The sequence below is a fragment of the Acomys russatus genome, chromosome 17 (genome assembly GCF_903995435.1).
Source record: "Acomys russatus chromosome 17, mAcoRus1.1, whole genome shotgun sequence".
Classification (NCBI taxonomy): domain Eukaryota; kingdom Metazoa; phylum Chordata; class Mammalia; order Rodentia; family Muridae; genus Acomys; species Acomys russatus.
Genome location: NC_067153.1, coordinates 41,497,247 through 41,524,121, shown reverse-complemented (window position 1 = coordinate 41,524,121; position 26,875 = coordinate 41,497,247). Strand labels below are relative to the sequence as shown.

The 26,875-nt window shown below is 55.0% G+C and overlaps 1 protein-coding gene across 4 annotated transcripts in view; it reads left to right on the top strand.

The window, feature by feature from the left end:
- Positions 1-410: 410 nt before the first annotated feature.
- Elfn2 (extracellular leucine rich repeat and fibronectin type III domain containing 2) overlaps positions 411-26,875 on the top strand; it is a 48,792-nt gene continuing 22,327 nt past the window's right edge. For 2 of the 4 annotated variants that reach the window (XR_007832193.1, XM_051159931.1), the window contains exon 1: positions 8,649-8,819. The gene's annotated coding sequence lies outside the window, so the exon portion shown is untranslated. Of the gene's footprint in view, positions 884-8,648; positions 8,820-26,875 lie in introns of those variants that run through there. The other 2 variants (XR_007832192.1, XM_051159930.1) reach the window with 2 other exon arrangements.

Here is a 26,875-nt window from a genome sequence, read left to right as displayed (position 1 = left end):
GTAGCCACAGAACCCAGTATCCTCCCGGGGATGGAGTAAGGCAGCGAGAGGCAGCCAAGCGCCCTGGTTAGAGGCAGGGACTTGCAAACCTGCTGTGTTACCTTGGGTCAAGCACTCTGCTCACCTGCCTTAGCTGTCCTGTCTGCAAAATGGGAACGCAGCAGCCCCACCGCAGGGCTTGCCAGTGGTTATGTGTAGGATCCCAGGTCAGGGCACCGGTAGAAAGGGGGTGCTCTCGGACAGGGGAGGGTCGGCGATGGGGTTGTGTTCGAGCGGGCGTTGCACCCGAAGCAACTTTGCCTCCAGCTGTTGAATGAGCTGCAGGAGGCGGTGGTGGGGTGGACATAGCCGGGTAAGAGGTGCCTGAGGCGGGGCGGGGCCGGGGGGCGCGCTTGGCGGGTGCCCGGGGCTTGGCGGTCCGCGGTGCAGCCACCTCACTGGGCGCCGCAGCTGCAGTAGCGCCGGAGCCCAGGCCCCCGCCCCGTGGCGTGTGTCTGGAAGCGCGCTTGTGGCCGTGGAAGCAGCCGGCGGAGGGGCGGGAGGGTCTGCAGCGGAGAGGCCTGTGAAGAGATCAGGCTGCAGAGCCGGACGGACCGACCGACACAGGGATCCCCAACCTCTGAGGCCCCCCGCCCAGCACTTGGGCCCTCTGCGGGCGGCAGCCCTGCGCGGCGGGAGGCGGGGGTGGCAGTGTCTGCGCGCACACGCACGCTCACAGACACACACGCCCGGGCCACGCCACAGACACACGACACGCACAGAGCCACGGCCGGCCGCCGCGCACACTCGCACCCGCGCTCACGCTCGCTCTTCGGCGCAGGCCCCGCAGCAGCCGCTGCCGGGAGGCGGTGGCATCCCGCTCGGATCCCAGCTGGGACTGGAGGTGAGTGGATTCCTCCGGATCCGAGCGCTGCTGGTGCCTGGCGAGACCCTGGGAATCCGGGCTGCGCTGAGGGCGTCCGGGCCTCCAGCGGGGGTGGGGCTTGGAAAGGGACCCGAGAGGGGAAGATAAGCCAGGGAGAGCCACTTCGGGTTCTTCTTGGTCTGGGGATCCCCGTGAGACCCCCAGGGGACCACCCTGCGCAAGGTAGTGGGGGTAAGGTTGGGCGGAGGCGTGGTGGGAGGACAGGAAGGACGAGCATCGAGGTGAGGATTTTCGGGGTAGTGATGCAGAAGCTTAGTGGAAGACGGTTTTGCTAGCCAGTGCCATACCGCACCTCTCCGGCCCCCATTTTAGCGAACCAGAGGCTCCGCCCCCCCTTTTTACTGAGTCCTAGCGGGTCAAGGAATTCATCTCACTGGTAAGGAGGGGGTTGGCCGGATGGCTAGGTGGCTGGCCTAGGGGGAAGGGGCCGGGGGCCGGGGTGCGGCTTGTCCCCTTTTCTCTAGGGAGCATTATAAATTTAGTAGGAGGACCAGAGTTAGGGTGTGTGGAGGACCTTTACAAGGGCTTGGATTTTTCTCCCTCAGCAGGGCTGGTGTGGGACAAGCACAGAAGCACCAGCATAAACCGACAGACTGCAGCTCTGACTGGGCCCCACCACTGCCGGTGGTGTGTGTGTGTGTGTGTGTGTGTGTGTGTGTGTGTGTGTGTAGACTGCAATTGGCTAGGGGGGGAAAGGGTGGGCGTGTTGGCTGGTGGGGTGGTATATACAAGTGGGAAGGGCTGTGTATTGACTCAGGATAGACCCCTCCCATACACACACACACACACACACACACACACACACACACACACACACACACACACACACACACAATCTGTGGACCAGCAGGGCTTCCTCTGAATGTTTGGAGGGGAGAGAGCTGGTGTGTGTATGTGTGTGTGTGTGTGTGAATCTGCGCACTTAGGGAGATTGTGTGGAGGATGGAGGCTGACAGGCCTTGGTGTGTCAGGCATGACCAAGGAGAATGAGCCAGGAACACTGCTTGGAATCTCAGTCAGCTTTGGAGACATGTGGTACTTAAGGGCACTTCCCAGGGCTCAGGACTTTTCCTACCCTGCAGTTGGCCCTTCACTGAGAGATAGATACAGGTGTTGGGCTGGTGTGTGTGTGTGTGTGTGTGTGTGTGTGTGTGTGTGTGTTGAGTGCGCGTGCTCTTGTGTCCAGCTGCGGGTGTCACTGTCAGCAGGCCATGCTGTGGGAGGAGAAGCTGGAGGAAGGGGTAGCTGCTGGCGGTACCTGGAGGAATGTAGTAGATGCTGCAGCTCTGGCCGTTGGCTTCACCGAAGGAGGAGGGGCATCTCAACACCCGGAGCTGCATGGGGGGGGGGAGGGAAGGAGGGGGGATGGCGGGGGGGGGGGGGAGGCAGAGGCGTGTTTGCTTGTGTGTGTGTGTTCTTGGCTCACACTGTTTCTGTAGCCTGTGGACACCTGTGGGACATGTCATATCTAGATCAACAGCAGTGCATGTGGGCTTGCACATGTGTGTAAATGTTGTCTGGTGTGTGGGTGAACGCACACTGGTGCTGTCTCAGCTACCCCTTGGTCCTACTTCTATGCATGGTGGACAGGGGCCACCTCTGGGCCAACAGTCTTTGGGCAGGAAGAGAAAAGTAGAGAGACACTGGGGAGAAAGAAGTATGTGTGATGTCAGCAAGAACCTTGGGGTGTGACATCAGCTTTAGGCTATTGGTGACGTCACTGGGACAGCAGTGTGAGGGCCCTCACGGGCCTGGGCATATGATATCACTGTGCCTATGTGGGGCTGGATGTGGACATGTCCCCTGGGAGGGAGAAGAAGATGGGCAGGGGGTGGGGTCTCAAAGCATGTGTTCTCTCCTAAGGGGTCCCCACTTCAGGGTGGTCTAATGCATCTGATCCTCCCACACATGGCACCTCCTAGCCTCTGACCCTTTTTAGGTCTGTGCTGGCCTTCTTGTCCCAGCACCTCACTTACCCTGGGCACCCTTGTTTGGTCATGGGCATATGGCGAGGGAGCCTGGGGCCTTGGAGTCTAATCTTAATTTGCCATCTTCTGAGTTTTGTGATTGGGGCGCTCTCGTGCCTCACATCTCTGCCGGGTCTTTGATCTGTCACTTGTGGAGGGGGCTAGAGGTGAAGGATGGGTGGCACAGGAACTACCGTGGGCTTTTCTGTGTCTGGCATACGGGGTGGAACTCAGCCTGTGCCAGGTCTGTTTTCCATTCCCGAGAAGTGGGCACCCTCCCTCCAGCACCCCCTGCTGTTTTGGTTTGTAACTTTGCAAAGAATTTGCTTCTCTTCTTTCCTGGGGTCCTCACAGCAGTCCTGTAGGTGGGAGGGCGGGCTGCTGTCACCAGCACTCAGGGAAACTGAGGTCAACGCGTTGTTTCCTTCACAGAGTGGCTGCAGGGGAACATCAGATGGGGGGGGGACCTTTGTGCCACAGAGGGTGGGGGATGGGTCAGGTTGACAGGTGGGTTGAACTGTTGACTGGCCGTGGCTCCCACTGATTTGGATAGAGATGGGCACACCCATCTGCCAGGCCTTCTTTAGTGGGGAGGGTCCAGAGTCTCTGTATCCTTGTGCTTGTTCCTCAGTATGGCCGGCCCTCTTGTCACCCCATGGCTGCTCTGGAAGCAGAATGAGATGTTGGGGCCACCTCTGCCATTCCCAGTTGCCTGTGACATGGGCTCCTATAGGTAGGAGGGAGTGACCGTTTATCTTGGAATTTGACAAATGAGGCCAGGCCAGCTAAGGCTCCAGAGCCCAGGTCCTCCCGAGCCCCAAACTGCTCTCTGCCTCCTGTGCTGTCCTAGCTGAGTCCACTGCTTCTCCCTTTGACACTCCCAAACCTGTCAGGCTGCTATGTGAGAACAGCCTGGACGGCTAACTCAATCCTCTGCCTCCAGCTACCTCAGCTGATCTCTGATCAAATTAACCCTTCTCCTGGCTCAGGGACCACCCAGGGCAGAGGCTATGACCCTGTTACTGGTGGGGATCACGTCTATGGGCTCAGGATAATAGAGGCCCCTTTTCCTCGTCCCAGCCCTGCACACAGCTCCTGGGGAAGCCCCTGCGAGGTCTTGAGGACTGGAGAGCCACCTGGGCAGGCCAGAGGAAGGGGTTGGCTTCAGGGAGCAATGAGAGATACAGTGACAATGCCGAGAGAAATATTAGAGAAGATCCCTCCAGTCGCTGCCTAGGGCTTGGAGTACAAGCTATAACTTGCCCTTGGCCCTTGCCCAATCCCATAGAATCCTTGTGTAGTGAGATCAGTTCCTCGGTTCACCAACAAGACACAGAGAGGTTGGAGACCACCCTAGGGCTGCCCAGCAGTGGAGTCAGGACCTGAACTTCAAAGGCGTACTCCATTCATTGCTAAACGTCATTGCCAAGCAGGCCTGGGGCCTTTCATCTTTGGGTGCCCTGTCATCAGGGCCCTCCCTGGGCCTTATGGCACTCATTTGCAAATGAGACCAGGGACCTGGCCTTATGAGAAACAGCAGGTGAGGGAAGCCAAGTATGATGGTTTCAGGGCTGGAAAGGCAGGAGGAGGCACTGGGGCCGACCAGCTCCCAGGTCTTACTCTCCCCTCCCAGTTATTTTTCTGTCTCCACCCCAGGCCTGTGACATTGCTGAAGGCAGTTCTCTGATTTTGGCCTTGCACGGTACCTCTAGCATTGTGTTAGTGGGTACTTGGCAGTGTGTGTGTGTGTGTGTGTGTGTGTGTGTGTGTACACAGACACTCACGTACACACTCCCTGCCCTTTCCAGCCTGTACTTCTTATTCTCTGAATTGCGCATGAACAAGCTCAGAAAGTGATGAGGGTCTGGGATTTACATTTTAGGCCCTGCTGCCCCACCCCCTACCCCCCAGGCAGAGGGCAAAGCGCATCCTCCCTCTCATCCTCTCTCTCTAAGGGACTATGGGAAGTGACTCCCAAGAGTTGCTGATCTGTCCACTCTGAGCCAGCCCCAAGACCTGACTCAGTTTCCCTCCCGAGTGCCATTTCTTTCCCACTACAGTCCTTCTGGCGTCCTGGAGAGCCAGAGGCTTGGGCCTGCTTATCTCCCTTCCCTGCCCTTCTCATGACCTGGGCACGAGGTTGGGGGCTCACAGCTCTGCTTGCTCGCCACCACCGAGCGAACCTTTTCTGGTCCGTCTCTCCCACTGCCAAACTCCATAGGTCCTAGAAAATGCTCACCAAAACACACGTCCCTTTCATCTGCAGGAGGAAGGCTGCTGCCGTTCCAATTCAGATCACACGCACATATGTACACCATTCACCCGAGGAGAACAGCAGGCCCTGGGGCTCAGACAAGTGCCTCTCGAAATGAGTCCTAAACCTCTGGCACACAGTAGGGCTTGCTTGACAGCCAGTCTTCATTAGTGAATGTTCTGACTAGGAAAGGCTGGTGCTGCAGGCTGCAGGCAGGTGCTGTGAAGCCTCAGGCTGGCTGGGGGAGGCTGGGCTGCCTTCTGTTCTGGGCAACGTAGAGCTCCCTTGAGCCGGCACCTGCTCTGTGCAGAGAGGCACAAGAAACTCTTTTTTGTTTTTTCTTTCTTTCTTGTTTAATTTTGGCTAGAGGATTTTGGCTGCCAGCCTCTGGGGGGTGGGAGTGGGGGCTTGGCCAGGTGGAGAGAGGCATGTGTGGGCCAGGGCCAGGGCAGAGAAGCATGGAATGAATTTTGAGAAGGCAAGTCTAGACTTGTAGTTTGGGGGGGGGGGGAATCAACCATACAGGCTTGTGAATGCTGGGCTGAGAAACCAATGCATCATGCGTGTGGCTTGGAGCATGCAGATCTCTAGTGTCTGTTAAAATGCAAGTTCTTAAGCCCTGCTTGGTGTGACTTCCATTCCATAGGGTGGTGTGAGGGTCCAGGAACCCCTTGGATGATCAACTCATGTTTGCAGATGGATGACAGCAAAGAGAAGCTGTCACATGTTCCCTTGGGCTTCTGGGAATCTTCCCAGACTATGAAGAGGCAGCAAGACCATCCTGGCTCTCCCAAGGAGCCTGAACTAAAAGCAGAACCCTGCCTCTGGTGACACAGGTGGATATGGACTGACATTCTTTAGCTTGACCTGGCTGCTGTTCTACATAGGTTCTGAAAGCCCCTCAAACAGTCCCTAGACGCCCCTTGGTAGCACTCCTGTTGCACAGATGATCAAGAGGATGCAGTCTGCGGTCCAGGATTCGAGGTGTCACAGCTGGTAAAGCCAGGCCTTGGAGGCAAAGAGCTGGAGAGGGCCCGCCCCAGCACCTTGGACAGAGCACCAGTTCCTACTGGGAGCAGGCTGGGCCTGCGGCTGCGCACCGCAGCGGGCGCGAAGGAAGGGTGCAGAGGCAGGAAGGAGTCCCGGAGGAGCTTGTATCCGGTGGGTCAGGTCTGGTTCCGCGGGGCCCCGCGCCCCCGCCACCCCAGCCTCATCCTGCGACGCTCGTCTCCGCTCGGCGTCGCCCGCCCCCGGCTCCGCCGTCGCTTTCCGCCTTACTTCCCTGTGCTTAGAATTTGCAACCGCAGCCGCTGACGCTCTCGCAGCCAATTTCACGGGCTCTGGGCTCGGCTCGGTGCGCGGGATGGAGAGCCGCCGGCGGGGGCGGGCCGGGGTGGGGGTGGGGGTGTAAGTGGGGGTGGGAGTGTAGGTGGGGGTGGGAACGCAGCGAGGCTGGCGCGTTGGTAGGGCAGGAGCATTCCTGGATCGGACCTGGAGTCAAAGCGCATTCCTTGGGATCATTGTAGAGGGTGCAGGCATGATCCAGTGTCCTGGGGGTTGTGTGGCAGGTGTGAATTGGTCTTGGGGCCTGGGAGGGGTCCCTGTGTGGGCAGGCTTTGGGACATGTATGTGTTGGCGTGTGAAACTCTGTAGGGTGTCCTGTGCACGGGGGCGTGTTTGTCTGGGTGCTTTTTGGCAAGCCTTGATGTGTGAGCAGTCCACAGTGGGGGGCTAGTGTGTGTCTGTGGGTGTGCTGATGTGTGTCTCCGCAGTGTTCCCAGGCGTGTTGACACAGCTGTGGGGCTGTGTGTTGGGACGTATGCCTGTATAGCCCTCCCTCTTCGTCCAGGCTCTGTGGGCGTGTTGGTTCTGTCTGGGTGCACTGTGTGGGTGTGTGTCTAGAGTGTGCCCCATGGGATGGCTGCAGTCCTGCTGGCCAAGGGTCTCAGTGTGCTTCTGCTAGGGCTGGGAGCCACCCTAGTTCACCCTTCCTGCCTCTGGGTGGGGGTGAGGGAACCCAGGCCAGCAAGACTTTGGTGTTTATGTTCTGGGCGCGATGGCTGCTGGTGCTGGGTAGGTCTGCATATGTTTGTGAATGGCACTGGTGAGGGGGTGAGGTGTGAGCCCCTGCCTGCGGGGGAGGTCTGGGAGTGCCATCTGGGCTGGTGGAGGATGTGGGACCAGACAGGCGAGGGGCCCGTGTGTGTGTGTGTGTGTGTGTGTGTGTGTGTGTGTGTGCGCGCACAACACGTGTGTATACATTCAGAGGCAGGGCTTGGTTTCCACCATCCCTGTCCCAGTTGTGTCTGTGCAGGTGGAGGACAGACAGGTATATTTAAACCCATGGTGGGAGGCTGGCAGGGCAGGACTGGGCAAGGGGCGTGTGTTAGCCATGTGGAGTTCTGGATGAGAGAGGGCATGTAGTGGTCAGGGCTCTTCCTTCCCCACTGCAGCCCAGGGTGTGGCTCCAGCTGGAGAGGGGCTGGGCGTTGCTGGTGATTTGGATGACTGGCTGGAAGGTGACCCAGGTGGGCACTGAGATGAGGTGAAGGTTGTACATGTGGGCACTGGGCGCTAGTGTGGCTGTGGGACACGTGGCCGTGACTGTGAGTGAGGTGACTTGAGAGGGCTCCCATTAGAGAGTCAGGAACCCAGTGGCAGAGTTGGAGTCCCTCCGTTTGCAGAAAACTTATCTGTTGATCGCTCTTCTGCCCATGAGCTTCAAAGATGTCTGGTGGCCCCTGGACTCTCGCTGTGCCCCCGAACCCTGCGGTACACTTTGGAGGTATACTGCCTTCTGTATCTTGAGGCTCTTCCCTGCCAGTGCTCCTTCCCCACTGGTACTCTCTCTACTTCTGTCTCTAATCAGTTTGCCATATTGCTCCATTTTTCAGCCCCATCTCGCATCCCTACTCTCTCTTCCTTTCCATCTCTTTTCGATCTTCCTCTCTATCTCTCATAGCATCTCTTCATCTCTCTCCCTATCCCTCTATCTCTGTCCTTCTCTATCTCCTCCCATATGGCTCTCTCTCCACCTCTCCATCTCTCTCTCTCTCCCTCCCTCCATTCCTCCCTCCCTCCATCTATCTCTCTGGCTTCTCTTCATCTTATTGTCTCACTCCATCTCTTTCCATATCTCTCCATCTCTCTCTCCCCTCTCCGTCTTCTTCCGCCTCTTCTCTTTGCTGTCTCTCTCCATCTCTCTCCTCGTCTTACTGTCTCTCTCCACACACTTCTTTATCTCTGTCTCTCCCCACATCTCTCAGCTACCACTGTCCTCCATCTCTGTCTCTAGATCTGTCTCCATCTCTCTCCCTTTCCCTCCACCCCTCCCTTCCCTCGGCCTCTTCTCTCTCACACTGATATCATTTGTGGTATATGCTGTTGCCATGGGAAACCTAAGAAAGAAGTGAGTGTACCCTTCAAGACTTCAGCATTTTCCCTCCTCCCTCCTCCTGCTGTCCCCTCCCTCTCTTCCTCTTCTCCCTCCCTCTCTCCTCCTTGACTCCTGGCAGAGCGGAGGACTGAAGAGCTGCTGCTACGTTGGGCCAGGACCCAAGACCCTATTGCTACCGCTGCCGCTGGGGCTTCCTTGGGGACCTCCCTCTTTGAGACCCAGGCCAGGTACTGAGTCTCACTGGCTGCAGGGGCCCCCTTTGCCGGCAGACATCTGGTAAGGACAGGGTCCTTATGTCTGTGAGTGTGTGGCTGTTTTTGAGCACAGCTCACATGACCTGGCCTTGCAAACGCGTGATGTAGCCCAGCTTCAGCCTGCTGCAGGTCCCTTTCTGCATGTCTCAGACCCTGCCCCCAGCCTTGGGCACCCCAACCTTGCTTCTTCCTGGTTCCCTTTCCCAAAGGCCTAAGAGGCTGCTGGCAAAGTGGCAGGCTGTGGGGGCTGGGACAGTCCTCACGGAGGGTAAAAAGAAAGCTCTCATTTCCAGCCCCTTTGCCTAGCTTAGAGGCCGACTCTCTCTGGCCTGTGCAGAGGATAACTATATCTGCTGGGAGTGGGGGGTGGGGGGTCATGCTCTGGGTAGGTCTGGGAGAACATGGCCTCTCTTTACCCCATGGGAGCTTTTCACCAAAGAGCAGGCTGATGGAGGGCCTAGGTGAGAGTTGAGTTGCTGGCTGTGTATGTATGTGGGGTCTGATTCCCCCCATCATTGAATTTTAGAGGTACCAAGGAGAGGAGTGTGACACCAGGAGGCTGTGCAGGCAGGCAGGCAGGCAGGCAGCACTGTTCCAGCCTAACTATGGTTGGTGCCTGCCCTGGAGAGGAGAGGGCTGTCACTGTCAGCATGGCTGTGTTGGTGGTGGCCACGTGGAGAGAGCTGTTGTCCAGGCAAGCGGGCGGGCACTGAGTGACGGCAGTTGCTGTGGCATTGTGGTCTCCATGGAGAGAGGAGGAGACAGCGAGGAGGCTGGCTGGCTGGGCTCAGTGTTGGTGGTTGCTAAGCAGAGAAAGATGCTGTCTCTAAGGTGCGGTGGTCTCCACGTGGAGGGCTGAGGCCACTGAGATGTGCAGGTCCCAGAAGGGGCTTCTGCAGGGAGAAGGTGTGGTGGAGTAGTATCAGGGAGGGGGCTTTGGGGGGGTGACTCGATGTTGCTGTTACAGGCTGAAGTGGGTGTTTAAAGGGGGGAATGCTTCCCCATGGATAGACCTGAGCTTCCTGTCCCTTTCTGTCCTTCCAAAGCTTTCATTTGTGCTTTGAAGGGACTGTGGCCTGTCTGGACCTCTCTTAGCCCCTCTTTCCTCAGGGCCTTTCATCTTCTAAGTTCCCATCTGGACACATGTTTATTTATTGTTCCTGTATATGCTGGAGACCCGCTGTCCCAGTTGCAGCGCTTTGGGCATCTGACATTGATTTCTGCCTTTGAGGTCCCAGTTGAGGAAGTGCATTGTCTGAGGTCACTCATGAGGCCCGGGACCCTGGTTGCAAAACACCCTGCTTTCAGGTCCCTTCCCCAGGGGACCTGCCTCTGCATCTGCCTCTCCCCAGGAATTCCCTGGAAGCAGTATTTCCTTGAAATAATAACAAGAAGTAGCTGAGAGGCGTGTTGAACTTCTGGGTTTGAGTGCTATGACCCTGTGCCTTGGTTTTCCCCCTCTGTACAATGGGAACACGGCACCTGCCCCCCCCTCCAGGATGGCTGTCGGGGGGGGGGACAGGGCATGAATACCTGGCATGCCTAGCATGTTTCTGGGTCATAGCTGACTCAGAGCAGGTGACACCATTACTGTCCTCTTAAAGGTGACTCCAATGTGGTTTTCTGCTATTCGCAGGAGGCCAGTGGTCTTGTTCCTAGAGATCTGCCTCCTTGTGTCCTTTCCTCTTGTTCTTCTCTGGGAATGGGGGCAGCATGGAGCCCCATGTATTTGTAGCCTCCCTGACTGGGTCCTCTCCTGATTGCTTTGTGTGCACTCTCATCAAGTGGTCCTGCTCACGGGTGTTGTCCGAGTCCCTGTTTCCCGCCTTCCTCCTTGGGTTCTGTGCTCTAAGCTTTCTCAACCAGCCCTGGCCTGGGGCACTGCCCATCTAACTGACTCAGGGATCACCTATCCCGTTACTTTCTTGGCACCATGGGGGCATTATGGCAAGGGACTGAGAGGGATGCTTTCAGGGGACTCCGGAGTCACTTGAGCAATAGTCCGAATGACTGTCTTTCAAGTGACCAGGGTCTTGGTTCAGGTCCTGGTCTGGAATGGGGATATGACTAACTTCCCCTCACCAGTGGAGAGACCCTTCCCTCTTCCCTCCTCCCACCGTGACAGCCTTCTTTGAATTTCAGGTTGGCCTGGGGAGGGGCCAGAGGGCTGTTCTGGGTGACTGCCAAATGGTGCTAAGAGGGACCAGGCACCGCCCCTCCCCTGAGATTTTAGTTGGGCACAGACTTTCACAGGGTTAAGCAGATGTGAAGTGGCCAGGGGACTGACAGGAGCCCAGAGCTGGGGACTATCAGGCTTAGGCAGTCTCTTAAGTTATTGTTTATGGTCTGTGGGATCTTGGAGCTGCAATTTCCTTACCTGTAATAGTGAATAGTGCAATGAGGACAACTTTAAATGCTCAGAGGCTGGTGACTTAGCTGCTGGGAGGCGAGCACCTGCTGTTCCCAAGTGTGTCTCTGGGTTCTGGGTCTCATTTCCCTCCCTGGACTTTGTGGCGATTGGTCCTTCTGTCATTGCTGTTTCCCGGTTGGCTATTCCAGTTGTCGCTTCTTTGGGAAACCCTCCCTATGACCCTGTGTGTCTCTCTGGGCCTCCTCATCCTCTTTCCTTATGGCCTTGAACACAACCAATAGTGCTTTTATTTTATTTTTTTTAAAAATTGTTATTTCATGGGTGTTTTGCCCGCATGTATATATGCGTGTCACATGCATGTCTGATGCCCGTGGAGGCCGGAAGAGGGTGTTGGGTCACCTGGACTTAGAATTACAGGTGGTTGTGAGCCACCGTGTGGGTGCTGAGAATTGAACTCTGGTCCACTGGAAGAGCAATCAGTGCTCCTAACTGCTGAGCTATCGCTCCAGATTCTTGTGCCTATATATGTGTGTTTGTGTGTGTGCACACATGTGTGTTCTGGTGTGTACATGTCTGTAGAGAATGTTGGTTAGCCTTGGTTGTAATTTCTCAGACATTGCTCGCTTCCCTCCCATCCTTCCTTCTTTCCTTCTTCCCTTCCTTCCTTCCTTCCCTCCTTCCTTCCTTCCTTCTTTTCTTTTCTTTAAGACTGGCCTAGAACTCACTATGTTGGCTAAACTGGCCAGCCATTGAGTCCCAGGCACTGTCCTGTTCAACAGCAGTGAGAGTGCAAGTATCATTCCTGACTTTTTTTTTTTTTTTTTTTTTTTTAATGTACATCCTGGGGCTTGAACTCAGGTCTTCCTGCTTGAAGGCAAATGCTTCCCTGTGGGTTATCTGTCCAGCCTAAGACACTATTTGTTTGAGGCAGGGTCTCATGTATCCCAGGCTCACCATGTAGGTGAGGATAACCTCCAGCTCCAGAGGCCCTGCTGTCATTTCCCAAGTCCTGGCACCACAGGTGTACGCTGCCTGGATGCTGTATCTTTTTATGTATCTGTTGGTTTACTTTGCGCCCCCCTAACCCTGTGTGTGGTATATGGGCTCCCCAAGGCAAGTCCCTGCTATCCCTGCTCTGACCCAGGACCTGCGAGAGGTTTGGCAAACAGAATTTCATTAACTATGTGGTGAGCATGGGGGGAGGGTAACCCTGCCTGTGAACCTGGCAGGTCAGCCTTTTCAATCCCATTTCACGCAGAGGAAGAGTGAGGCTATCTGGACCTGGACATTCTCTGGGAAAGTGTGCCACGAAGTAGGTGACAGGCCCTGTGTTTGAACCCTGGGCTGACAAACTCTAGAGCCAGGGCTTTTGTCTGCTGCCCTGTAGGCCCTTGCTGGGAGTCCTGTGTCCCAGGCTGCAGGCTTAGGGCTTGATTTTGGCTCCAGAGGCAAGGTCACAGAAGGCTCTTGGATAAGGAAGGCTAAGGACAAGTTTGTGGTAGGAATCAGAACTGTCAAAAGTAATCAAGTCATGCCGGGCATGGTGGCGCACACCTTTAATCCCAGCACTTGGGAGGCAGAGGCAGGTGGATCGTTGTGAGTTCGAGGCCAGCCTGGTCTACAAAGTGAGTCCAGGACAGCCAAGGCTACACAGAGAAACTTTGTCTCGGAGGGGAAAAAAGAAGTAATCAAGTCACTAGTTCATTAGCTGGCTGACATCAGGCCAGTTATGGAACCATTTTGTGTCCTCAGTTTATGTGACTGTAAAATGGAGATCCTGAGACTGAGGCTTTGACTTCCTCTGTGTGTGTGTGTGTGTGTGTGTGTGTGTGTGTGTGTGTGTGTGTGTAAGTATGCGTGCATGTGCATGAGTGCATGTAGACGTCAGAAGTCAATATCATATGTCATTCCTCAGGTGCCACCTACCTTGGTTTTGAGATGAGTTCTCTCACTTTTACCTGGAGTTCATCAGTCTGCCTGGATTGGTTGAAAAGGAGCCCCAGTCTGTTTCCTTTTTCTTGTCTCTGAAATCAAGTTGGCGCTTCCATGCTGGGATTTTTATGAGGGTTCTGGGCATTGAACTCTGGTCCTCTTGCAGCAAGCATGTTACAAGTTGTGTTATACCTCCCTAATCTCCTGCCAGCCCGAGGTGTTGATTTCTGAAAAGGGCTATTTTCAGTGTTTGGGACTGGCCACACTCTACCCTGCCAGCTTGGGCTCAGTTGTGCCTCATTAAGTCAGGATGGGTGTCGGGGATGTGAATGAATGAAAGAATTATCAAAGTAGAGAGAGAGAGAGAAGGAAGCTGGTTTATTTTATTATTATTACTTTTTTTTTGAGACAGGGTTTCTCTGTATAGTCCTGGCTGTCCTGGAACTTGCTCTGTAGACCAGGCTGGCCTCAAACTCACAGAGATCTGCCTGCCTCTGCTTCCTGAAGTGCAGGATCAAAGGCATGCACCACCACCACCACCACTACCGCTGCCGCCACCCAGCAGGAAGCTGATTTAACTGAGCTCCTACTGTTTGCCAGGGACTTTCCACAGCCTCTTCAGCCCACTCAGCATAAGGGAAGCGTCTGAGCACACTGAGGTCTGGGCAGTTCTTTACCAGGGCATGGACAGAGTTGAGCTTGGAAGTTTCCTAATTGGAAGAGGAGAGAGTAATCCAGGTATAGGAGAGGTCTATCGTGGTCACCTGGACAGTGGACTATAGTGTTAGCGCTGCAAGGATGGGCTGCAGAGTGCCCAGTCCCATTTCAGAGCCTGGACAGGGGTGGTGAAACAGACAGATGCCTCCCTGGCTTGGCTGCCCACCCTGCTGGCAGCCATGCCAGGCAGGGAATAGATCTGGCCTTGTATGCAGTGTCCCAGTGTCTTGCTCAAGACCCCATTTGTTTGGGGAGGAGAAAGGGTGTCTGTGGTACCCAACAGAGGTGGGATTCATGGTCAGGGACTGGCAAGGAGTGTGGCCTGCCTGGTACTGGTCCGACCTGGAGGGGTGCCAGTAGGGAGGTAGAAAGAGAAGGGAACTGGGTGTGGCATGCTGCACTCAAGGAGGGGCCATGTGCACAGAGGACCCAGGCAAGAGGTGGGCGTCCCACTCTGGCTTTCTGAGGAAAGGGAGTTCCCCTTGTGAGGGGGTATGGCTTCCTTTTCTAGAATCCCTAGTCTGAGGGCGGAGGTGCTGGGGGGTGTTCTGAGCTAGGCTTGCTCTCTCTATGTGTGGGAGAGGCTGGTCTTCTTGTCTGTAGGCTTGCTGAATTCTGGGGAGACTCCTTGCAAGTGGCGGCCCCTGGGGACTGGAAGGGGGAGGTTTGGAAGAGGGACTGCACCTAGGTTTTCTGCAATTAGAAGTAAGACTCTGTACATTAGATCCACTTTAGAGATGTCACATGCCCCAGTCTTGGTTTGCTCATCTGTGAAATGGGGACTTGGCCTGCCTGGGAGGGATTGGGAGGGATGAAAGGAGGGGAGGTAGAGTTGGAGGCAAAGGAGCGTGCACACACACACACACACACACACACACACACACACACACACACGCACACACACACGCAGACAGACAGAGACAGAGAGACAGACAGAGACACAGACACAGAGACACAGAGACACAGAGACACAAACACAGACACACAGACACAGACACAGAGAGATACAGAAAGAAAGCACATGGCTGCTGTGGCCTGCTCCTGATAACTTCTAGAAGCTGTTGCAGACCTTCCCTTCCACCCACCTGGTATCCACACTGAGTCACAGCCCAATTAGCCTTGCTTTAATGGTCATAGGCATAGAGGGGGTGGGGAGGGCCTGTAGCCTCCTTCCTGCCTTCTACCTTGCGGTGTGACCCTAACTAGGTCCACAGTCTCTGGATCTCAGAATAAGACCCAGGTCCCACCCTTGAGGACAGTGACTGAAGTCAATGGGTAGACATGGACCTTCCCCTCTTACCCAAGGACTGGGCCTCAAGGATTGTGTAAGGATGCGGAGCTCTCCAGGAACAGCCCCATCTTGGCATGAGATGGATGCAAAAGGATGTCAGCAGAGGAGAGAGATGATGGCACAGGAGCCCTGGCTCTAAGCAGAACGAACCTCCACGGGCGAGCCTTTTCTGTACTGCTAGACACTTGAGAAGGCTGGCAGGGGTGACAGACTAGAGCTGAGGAACTCCTGGGCTATGACGTGTGATGATGCAGGAGGAGCCAGGCACGTGAGCCCACATGTCAATTTCTGATTCTATCCATAGCAGGCTGCCTTGCTTTGTTCTTCAATAGCCTGAGGTGGTGCTCTTCAGGGCCCATCCCCACCCCTGACCCAATAAGGGTTCCTGAATACCAGCTCTGCATTCAGCTTCCTGTTGGGGGGAGGATAGCTCCAGCTTGTTGGCGATGGGTATGGCCTCTGGTGTCCAGGGCCAGGAAAAGTGAGGAAGTTTGCCTCTGCAGCCCCTCCCACCTTGTTCACTGCCCACAGAACAGGGCCCAGAAAGGGCCTTTGGAATGGAAGTATGGACTCTGCCCTAACTCTTTGCCTCTCTGTGGCTTTGTGGCTCTGGGAAGATCATACTCCCAGCCTCAGTTTCTTCATTTGTAAAGGGGATAAGTGCTATTTGAAGGATTGCGTTTGGAAGACGACGTATGTCTGCTCCTTGCTGGGCACACGCTGGACACCCACCTGTGGTTTCTGCTTCTTGCTTTTCTGATTTGGTGATGGCAGGGGTCTCAAGTGGCTTCTGAGCAGGGCCACAGGGGGCTGGGAAGAACTTTCCTACTGCTGACTCCCTGCTTCTCCTTCCTGCTGCTGTGTCTTGTCCCCAGCTCTCTGCCTGAAGCCAGTGGGTCCTACAGCCTTCTCTTTGGTCCTTGGCTTGGAGGGAGCTGGATTGATCTGTGATGCATGTGTGGCCTGGGCAGTTTTGCCTTGTGCTGGCTTTGGGCTGGAGGGTATCCCAGTCATAGAATTTATGGGCATACAACCCCTTTTAAGCCAGAGGGATGACACCTGCTATGAATAGAAAGGACTAGGCTGCTGTCCCCAAGACCCCCACTAACCTGCTACTGAATCTGTCTTTAGCTCCCCCCAAACCCATGCAGAACATTTTCTCCTGACTGGGACTCACCACAAAGCTGGCTGGGTACCCACACATGGAGTTCCTTCAGGCATAGCTGAGCTGTCCCCCCTCTGACTTCAGTGTGCCCTGTTTGTCTCTCTGTTTCCCTGCTGCAGATAGCTAGGCACTGCCTCCCTCCCAGGGCTTCCTAGATACCCTGTGGCACCAAGATGGCAGCTTTCGGAGATGTGCCTCCAGGACTGAGCGTGGTCATCTGGGCTCCCTGATGCTTTTTGACTGGGCATATGCAGGACGCCATTTCTGGATGGGGTTCGTACCTGGCAGAGTTCCCTAGTGCCGGATGCCCCTTGCAGTCCCTGCCTGATCTGACATAGGCTCACAGATGCCCAGGGGAGCCTTTTCAGGACCCAGTGGCCCTGGGGTGATGGCGGAGGGGTGTGCTATAGACCTGCTGTGGTCTTCTACACTTGAAGTGGGTTGGGGAAGGTGAGTGGTAGTTACTGAGGATGGGGCCCAGGAGACTGGAGATGATGTAGTGATTTAGCCCCCCCCTGTGCCCTGCATTATCTCCCACAATTGTTTTCAGTGTCTCCTTCCTCCTTGGCATCTGAGCTGGAGGGTCTTGGGTTGTTTTTTTTTTGTTTGTTTTGTTTTTTTGTTCTCTAGGTTTAACTGGAAAATTGCTTTGAGCAGGGAGTCCAGAGCCGGGGTTCGAGTTGAGGCATTGAAGCATATTTTCCATTGGACCCAATTCTTGAGCAACCCAAGAATCAGGGGCAATGGTTTATTATTATTATTTTAAAAAAATGTCTCAATAACTCCTGTGCTGGTTGTTATTCTAAGAAGGTCCCAGGTGTTTATTATGCCCTCAGCAGGCCAAGAAAAGAGAGAGTATTATACTCCCATGCTACAGAAGGGAAACAGGGCACAGGGAGGTTAGAAGTCCAGCTAACCACTACACAGTAAGTCAGTGTGTGTGTGTGTGGGGCCAGTTTCCCCATGTGTAAAATGGCATAGCAGTGGTCCTTTAGTAGGGCCGTTATGTGAATCTGGTGTAAAGAGGCCTGTGGGGCCCTAGGCACACAGTAGGTGCTCAACGCATAGTGGGCACTGTGATGGTTCTATGACAGGATGGGAGCGGCATGACAGAGTTGAATTTGCCCTTCATTTGCCTGACACAAGGATATAGCCAGGAGTGGAGGGAGCCACTGGCAACTCCTCCTCAGGGATGCTCATCTGCGTACCTGTGCCTCTGCCATGAGCCTGGGGCTTGGCCTGGAATATAGCCTGCCATTTATGATGTAGGCATTCCATCAGCATTTATAGACAAAGTGGCTCAGGGCTGGGGATGTTGCTCAGATGGAAGAATGCTTACCTAGAACACAGAACGCCCTGAGTTCTGTCCCCTCACTGCATAGGCTAGGTGTGGTGGGGGAGGCCCTCAACCCCAGAACTTGGGAGGTAAGGCAGGAAGATCAAAAGTTCAAGGCTACTCTCAGGAATATAGAAAGTTTCAGGCCAGCCTGGACTACATGCTACCCTATCATAAAATAAACAAGAAAATAAACAGTGATTTGACCCTAAGGCCATTTGTCAACTGCCTCCTGGAAGAGCCCTAATTCAGAAGAGCAGGGGTTTCCCACAGTGCCAGCAGGGGTTGACCTGGGACCTGCCTCTCATCTTTGTTCAATGCAAACATGAATTGTGAATACACATAAGATAACTCATACCCTAGGCCGACTGGAGGGCTTCCCCCCCCCCCCCGCTTTTTTCCTCTTGTTTGTTTGTTTGTTTTAGCCTAAAAGTTTCCATCACTCTGCTAAGTCCATAGGCTGGGTACCACCTGTGGTACTTGTATCCGCCCAGCCTGTGACTGTCTTGGGATAGTCTCAGGATGGATAAGAATCCTGGGAGGGTCCTGGGATAGAGGGGCAGTGGAAGCTTTGTCCTCACCCTCACCTATAAGCTGTTGGGTGCTTTCTGGCTTCTGCTCACATTACCCAGCAATCCCAGACTTGCTGCTTACTCCTCACCTCCATCCTGGCCCTCACAAGCCAGAGTCCCCTCACCATCCCTGGTGCCAGGGAGGATTGTAATAGGTACAGAAGGCAGAAATCAAGTCTTTGTTTCTCCCTCTTCTCCATTCCCCTAACTGAGCAGATGCAGAGGGCAGCTGGGTTGCTCACTAGACCAGGGAAACGGGCTGGAAGTTATGAGCGTGGCTGGGAGCTGCCCACAGGGAGTCTTGGGAGGGCAGTCATGGATGGGGGTGTGATCGTGGGACCCTGAACAATCTGCACTTCCCCTGGTGGGGAGTCAGGTGCTTCTGGGGGGGACTGACTAATGGGAGGTACCATCAGCACCCCCCATTATGAATTCGTTTGTTCCCAGTTCCTGTCTCCCTAGCCCATCACTGATTATAACTGATATCATTTGTTGAGTGCGTATTATGTGCAGTGACCAGGACGCCTTTTGGGCATCACCCAGTGTTCAGGGTAATGGGGTGTGGCTCACAGAGGTAAGATGACTTGTCAGGGTCACACAGCTAAGAGGCGAGGCAGAGCCCAGATCTCTTCAGCCTCACATGTCCAGTGAGCTGTTGGGAGGAGAGACGAGGAGATGCAGACATGAGTGAATTATTGCTTGATGTGTGCAGACAGGGGGCACATTTTCCCTCCCTCCGTCCGTCTCCCTCCCTCCCTCCCTCCCTCCCTCCCTCCCTCCCCCTCTCTCTCTCCCTCTCTCTCTTTTCTCGATATGTAGCCCAGGCTGGCTTGAGTTTTTCAACCTTCCTCTAGCCTCTGCCTCTTGAGCGCTGAGATTTCCAGCATGCAACACCATTCCTGGCTTATTTCATGCTCATGGTGGCTCTGTGAGGGTGAACTTGATGCCTTTGCTTTCCCCATCTGGCATTCAAGGGGTAAACAATTCAGGGAGGTGAGGGTGTTACTGATGAGCTCTGGTCTTTCTTTGCTACATTCCCTATGCTCAGGTCTATAACACAGTAGAGGGGTCTGGCACATAGTAGGTGTTTAGCACGTGGTAGTATTCAACACATGGCAAGTGCTTGGCTCATAGTGGGTGCTCAACATATGGTGGGTGCCCGGCTCAGTGTCTTGCCTTCTCCCTGAACGTGTGGCACCTGGAGCTGCCTGGGGAGCTTGGGTGACATCTCAGCCCCCCAGTGTTGCTTTTATTTGCCAGTGACACTGGGGACAGCAAGGCTGCACTGCAAAGGTTTGGGGAGTCTGGGACTTGAACCCGAGGGTTTTGGCTTTTAAGAACTGTTATATAACAGGCACCAGGACAGCAGAGTATACTGTCACTATATCTGTCCCTAAGAGTGCTCCCCTACACTAATCCTCATCTTTGGCAGTTGCCTAGGCTGTGCTCCAGGCTCCATGCCCCTCAAGTTCCTTATATCAGAGTGATGGGGACACTCATATCTCCACCTTCCGCACCCCCATCCTTGGGGATCTGCCTCTGTCAGGCATCAGCTGTGGCCACCTGCTGATTGAACATGTCCTTGGACTCCTAAAACTCAAGACATCTCTTGCTGGCCTCTCCCTCCATGTCCCGCCCATTTCCCCTTCCTGAGCATGCACCCTGGTAAGCATTCTTGAATCCTGCTCCGAGTTTCCATCCTATAGGCCTCCAATCCCTGCCCCTTCCCATCCACCCGTGTTTGTCCTCTCTGTCCCCACCCGTGTGCATCTTCACAGTAGCCCCTACTCCTCCTGCACCCCTCTTTAAGGCCAGCTCCCAGCCTATCCCCAGCTTCTGACTGTTTCTAGGCCAAACAAGACCCAGATGTCTTGCTCCAGCTCCTGAGACCTGGCAGGATTGGCTCAGCCTTGTGACTTCCTCGGGGGCCCCTTCTCCCTCTCACATGTGCTGTCTAGTCCTAGCCTACACTTAGCTCTTCAAACTGCCTCCTCCTGGATGCTGTACACATGGTTCCCTGGCCAGATTCTCCCTGGGTGACCCCCTCCCAGATCCTAGGATGGACAGGGTCCATAAGTGACCCTGAAGGGGGCTACTCTTGCCAGGCGTCATCTGCCCACTCTGCAGATGGAGAAACTGAGGCTTGAGTACCTCAGCTGGTGCTGAGATCCAAGCCTTTGCTCATCTGTCCTGCGCTCTTCTCAGTGCATGCATGTCTGTGCACGTGTGTGCTCACGTGGGGGTATTCCGGCTGCTGTCTACACGGTGTTTGGGCTGGACTGCTGAATTTCCTCCAGGAAAGGAGGGTGGGGGCTGTCTCTGAGGGCCGAGCCGCCTTTCCTGTGGGTGGTGGAGATGACTGTGTGTGAACCTGGGGGAGTGTCACAGCCCCCCCATCAGCCCTTGGGACCACAGCCCCCCAGTTTCCCATACTTCTCTCCCCTTCTCTTCAAAACAAACACCCGCGAGCCCAAACCGCCCATCCAGCCAAGGCACAGATGGAGCCCAAATTGGAATTAATTAGTCCTGTTGCCAAGGCAACTGGGACCTGGACTGGGATCCAGTCTTCTTGATGGGCTGCCCCTCCCTCCTTAGGCCCCTCTCATGTTTCCACTCCTTGTGGCCCTGGCTCTGGCCCTCTCCCCTTCAGCAGCTGGGGTGGCCTAGGGCCCTCTTCCAAAGTCATGGAGGCGATGGTTGAGAGTGCCTGTGGGCAGGCTGGGAGTCTCTGCTTGACTACTCTTGGCTTGGTGGGACCCTGGGCAAGTCCATGGACAACTGTCAGCCATATTTGGTTTGATAGGATATATGAAAGGAGAGCTGGACCTGTCTGTGGGTGACAAGTGTCATGGCACTGAGAGATGGAGGAGGGGACAGTGGACGTGGCCTAAGCTTCAGGTCTCATGGGAAACTATAGGTTCCACAGTGACACCCAGGGAGTGGACAATGATGAATACTTCTAAGAAATTAGCACCTTTGTGATCTGTGACAATTCTGGGATGCCCTTATCCCTATGCACAGACTCTCAGCATGTGCTTCCATCTTGACATTGGTCTTCTCCTCTGAGGAGCCCCACCTCTCTTCCTTGATCTTACTCTCTTTCCCTCGGAGCCTCACTGGACTCCAGTCGTCAGGCTGTGCTCTTCGTCTCTGCCCATGGATGTGCCCAGCTCTGATTCTCTCTCAGTGGGAAAATGCTTGACTTCCTGACACCCAATCCAGCACTGGTCACCTCTCAGGGTCACAGTGATCCATACAGTCCTGACCTAGTCCTTAGTAGCCACTGGCTATTTCTTGTGCCTTTGATGGACTCCATGATAGGGGTCCTGGAGAAGTTGAGGCACATCATAGTCCAGCTAGTCCATCCTCCACTGTTCCGCTGGCCTGGGCGGAGAACTGTGAGGTGGGTGATGGTCCAAAATGGGTCTGGTATTGTTTCCTGCCTCTTTCTGGAAGGTGCATGTTCGGAGCACACAGCAAGGGTTTTGAGGGCCAGGCTCCTGGGTCTGCCCAGTGACTCTGAATCTGCTGCCTGGACTGGCTGCTTCTCCTGGTTGGTTTTGGGGAATGAGAGAGGATGTTGCTGGAGTAACTGAAACAGACTGGGCTGTCAGGTTTAGTTTTGGGCACTGAGGAGGATTGCTGCCTTGCGATGTTTGCGGAAGTAGACTCAGCACAGAGGATATGGGGGCTCCAAGGAGGAGGGGCCACCTTTACCTCCCTGCTCTTATCTTCTGAGGCTCCAGTGATGGGCTGGGAACACAGGGATGTCTCCTTGGGTGGCTTCTGCTTAGCCACCCTCATGGGCCCGTATTCTTTTGCCCAGCTCCTCTGGGTATGGGGAGGCACCTCCACACCTGGCCTGGTGGGACAGGGAGAAAATGGGCCAGGTCTGGTGACCATACTCTCCTCTTGGTCCCCTCCCTTGGGACCTGTAGGTTAGTTGTCACCTCTTTCTGAGTCTTGTTTCCCTCGTCCTTCATCGTTTGTTTTCCTGACTCAACGTGTAGCCTTGAACTTTTGGCAATTGTTCTGCCTCAACTTCCTGAGTGCTAGGACCTTAGGAGTTGCCTACCATACTCAGCTGTTAGCTTGCCTTCTGTGACAATGAAATTACCAAGACTCTCTCTCTCTCTCTCTCTCTCTCTCTCTCTCTCTCTCTCTCTCTCCTTTCTGTCTCTCTTTCTCTGACTGTCTTATACTAGCCCAGGCTAACCCAGGCTAGCCTCAAAGTTTTGTAAATCCTCCTGCCTCGGCATCTCGAGTGCTGACATTCTTACAGGCACAGGCCACCATGATGATTTCTTATTTATTTATTTTTCCTGAGGCAGGAATCTCATGTAGCCCAGGGTGGTCTTGAATTCCTGATCCTTCTGGGGTTGCACTCATGTGCTGCTATGCTTGTCTCTTTAAAAAGCTTTTTGAGATCCATCAACCGTGAGTAACGAACACTGCTGTCCATAGAGGCTGTGCTATGTGGAGCTGTCTATGGGGTCTGAGTCAGGCAGCAGGGTGTGGTGGGGCTTGTAGCCAACTCCTGCGGTCAGCCAGTTCTGCCTGATGGCATGGAAGCTGGAGTTTCAATCCACAGAGCTAGCCAACACAGCCACACTGCGGGCTGGGCTGTGCTTGGAGCTGCCAGCCTGCCCCAGAAGGCAAACTCTACAAATGGATTAACTGGGGGAGGTATTTAACTCTCCTTTACATAATAACAAGGGCTAACATTTATTGAGGGCTTGCTCTGTGCCAGGAGACTACTAAGCACTTTACTGGGATTATCTTCCTTGATCCTCACACCCACCCTGAGGCGGGAAGGGTGCAATCGCTATTCCTACTTTGTTGCTTGGAGGCAGTTGTACCACAGAGAGGTTAAGTCTGGGGCTGGAGGTCACACAGCAGAGGGGAGGTAGAAGCACCTAGTACCGTGCCTTCTGATTTCTTGTGTGTGTGTGTGTGTGTGTGTGTGTGTGTGTGTGTGTGTGTGTCTGTCTGTCTGTTTGTCTGTCTTCCCTGCACTCTCCCAGGGCAGGTGGGGGTGAGGAGGGAAAGACAGACCCACTTGGCAGGGAAACACTGGAGTCTGCAGCCTCTCATGTCTCTCACCGGCGCAGATGTTGGGGGGAGGGAGGAAAAACAAAATGAAAGAAACGCAGGGAGTAGTGGCGGGTGTGGGGGTGGGGTGGGGTGGGGCTGAGGAAAAAAAATGTCTTTCTTTTTCTGAGCTTGTTAACATTTGGGAAGTTAAGGGTGCCCCCTTGTTTGCATGTGTTAAGGGGAGGCTGAGGTGGGCTCTGTCCTGTGACACAGAAATACTGTCCCTGTGCCTCCGGGTTGGCCTCTGCTCCTGTCCAGAGCTGGCTTGCTTTGCCTGACTCCAGGTGGGTTCGTGACCCAGCTGTGGCCATGGCTCCTGGGTGTCTGCTGGGCTCAACACTGTCTCGCTGTGGCTGGGTCTCTTCTTGCTCCGTGCTGTGTCTGGGAGCCTTTGGCTTCAATGCCATCATTACTTTGCCCTTAGATCTGAGGGAGCACTTCTAGGAGCTGTCATAGGCCATTTCAGAGACCCCAGGGTGTATGGGAAAACCTGGAGGCCACCAGCTTTGCTGTTTGAGAACAATAGGGTGTGAAGCCTGTCGCTTCAGCTCTCTGGGCCTCTGTTTCCTCATTTTTGGGACAGGGCAATGACAATACACCCCCCTCCTCCTAGTCCTGCGAAGAACATAGAGATGACACTGGCCGGTCAGGCAGCCGTGTCCGCTTTGCTGGGTGATTCATGTCTTTGAACCCGTTGTCTTCCATGAGCTGGAGCTGGAGGTGCTCCTTGCTCTAAAGCCTCATTCTGGCCCCGCTTAGGATGTTGTCCTAGAGCCCCGTAGCCACCTGCCATGGCCCACTGACAATGCCTGGTCTCCTGTGGGTCTCCCCAGGAGCCGTGAGCTTCCCAAGGGCAGTACCATGCCAGTCTGCTTTCCACGGCTCCCTCACTCCTGCCCCAAGGCACGGCATGGAGTAGGCCCTGGAGAGTAGAATTAAAGCCATGGCTGACTCTCATGCAGGCTTTCGCTGTTGGAAGCAGAAGCTCTTTGCAAGTGTGGTGATTTATGAGTTGCCAGTGTCTCAGGCTGAGCCCTCACTGGATCCTCCCAAGACAGGAAGAAGCAGGGCAGGGGCTGGGAGCCACAGGGACAGGCCTAGAGACAGGCAGGGTGGCTGGCGCCTGTGGTTTCACAGCAGGCCCTCACTGCTGCCCCCTCTAGTTAGGTGTGAGGCTCATGGAGGGGGTGGGCGTTCTTTCTTTCAGGGGCAGCCCCAGAGGACCAAGACACAGAAGGGGCCACTGTTGGGAGATATGACAGACTTGTATACCCCAGTTTCCTGTCTATGGATTGTGGCCTCTTCTTGTGCCTCTGGACTGTGGGCTGCCCGCTCAGACTTGGTCACTGAGCACCTGCTCAGAAGCCCTGTCCTGTCCAGGCAGCTCAGTCCCAGAAGTCCAGGTTTCCAGGGAAGGAGAAGGCAGATGCCCCTGCTCTTGTCCCCCGGCATGGGTGGGATCTAGGCAGTGTCGGCGACTGTGGGCCTTCCTCTGGGTTTCTACATGGGGCCTCTCTGGTAACAGATCAAGGCTGCAGGCCAGGGAGGCTATTGACCCACTCTTTCTCTCTTCCATGTACTCTCTCAGGGACCCTGGGATGTGTGTGTAGCTTTAGTAGGCAGGGTGGGCGTGCCGGTCAGAAGCTCTGAGCACTTGAAGAACACTCCTCTGCCTCAGTTTCCCTATTTGTGCCCTAGCTAAGGAAGAGGGCAGACTCAGAGACCAAGCCTAATGGGTTGGAGACTTCCTGTAGGAGGCAGCTTGGAGTTCCTGGTGGGGAGTGGCAGTTGTCAGCAGCACAGTAGGGCTGCAGGAATCCCTGGGGATGCTAAGGTTGAAGACAGTGAGGTGCTCAAAAGGCAGTGCTGGGAGGTCTGGAGGGGAAGCACAAGGAATGTTCTGAGGAGAAGCCTGAACTGGGTGTCTTCTAGCAGCAGGGAACATGTCAGGCATTCAAGAGCTGTGCTGTGGGTATGGTGTTTCAGGACCAAAACTCACGGGAAGAGCAGAGGGGCAAAGGGGAAGGATGAAGGGGGCGGGCTTGCAGCCCTTCTGGAGAGGGTTGGAGTGAGGGACAGTGGTAGGAAGGGACAGGGTCAGGGGAGGGGCCAAAGCAAGGGATATACCCAGAGGACCCTGAACCAGCGAGAGAGAAGAGGTCGTGCACATGTATATAAAGGTGATCACACAGGTGGCATGCATGACACATGTGTACATGGGTAAGCTTATGTATATGAATGACATATACTAGATTGCTTGTGTATGTACATGTGGTATCTATACATGCATACATGGTACACAAACACAAGTATGCATGTATGAATGCATGACACCAGTTCATAGGTGTGCACGCATGTGCACCCGGGCATATGTGTATGTGTGTGTCTGTGCCTCTCCGTGTGGTGGGAAGTGGTTTGTGATGAGAGCATGTGGTTCTTCCAGGTTCCAGCCACAGGGGTCTGTCAGATCCCCCAGGGAGGTACCAGGTGACTCTGGAGCCTAGGATGGTACCCAGGTAGCTGCAGAGAGGGTAGGCTGAGGCTGCGGCCAGGAGGGGAGCTTATGGGGGCGGGGGCGGGCGGGGGGGGGGTTGGGGGTGCGCAGGCGGGCAGGGGACAGCTGCTGTGGCAGTCTGTGGATCTGTCAGGTGGCAGTGCATCGGGTGGGAAGGGTTCCTGGATGGGATGCAGGAAGGACGATGATGAGGACTTGCTTCCTGGGAGGCTGCAATAAGTGGCCCGAGCTGATTGTACAGGCTCACAGGCAGAAGCAGCTGGGCTAAAAGGGTGAGAGGGAAGGGCAGAGCCAGAGGGAACCTGTAGAGCAAGGTCCGCTGTGCGTGACATTGCCTGGCTAACAGGTCTGGTGCCCTAGTTACAGCCGCAGGGCTCTGAGCAGGCTTTTGTGATGAGGACCCTGAAAAGGCCTGATTCACGGGGTGCTCTGCAGTGTGCGTTGCTCTGATTTTGTCTAACATCTTATCTCTAGAGACCCACGAGGAAGTTAGCTCAGAGAGGCTGCGCAGGCTGCCCAAGGTCGTGCAGCTTGGAGGCTTCAGGGTCTGGGTCCAGGTTGCGGGTGCCTGCTTGCTGCCCTTTCCTCGGAGCCCATGACTCCCAGGATGCAATTGGATTCTGTCTTTGGAAGTTCTTTCTCTCTTCCGCCCAGAGGCTCCGTGCCTCTCAGAAACAGATGCAGGCAAGGGTCAGTTCCAGGCCAGCTGCTGGCCTTCAGACCTCTGTTTGCCTGTGTGTAAGTGAGGGCCCATGTATGTGAACAAGAGGGCAGCTGTGGGCTCCCACATGGCCAGCTGTGTCAGCTGCTCATGGAGACGAGGCTCGTCTCAGAAACCATCCACGTCCTTCCCTGTCCCTGTCCCTTTACATCCACCTGGCCTGACTGTCCTGGCTGGGTCCGAGCTGGGATGGCATGTGATCAGCATGTTGGCCAAGTCCCTACTGAAGCCTGTTGTCATATGTAGTAGTGAGAACGCCGCTGTGCGGGGGCTGGGCTACAGGTGGGGATCGTCAGGGAGGGTGTGTCGGGTCCTTTTGCCTTGTCATTTTCCCCATCCAGTGTTCCTTCTCTGCATTGGCTTC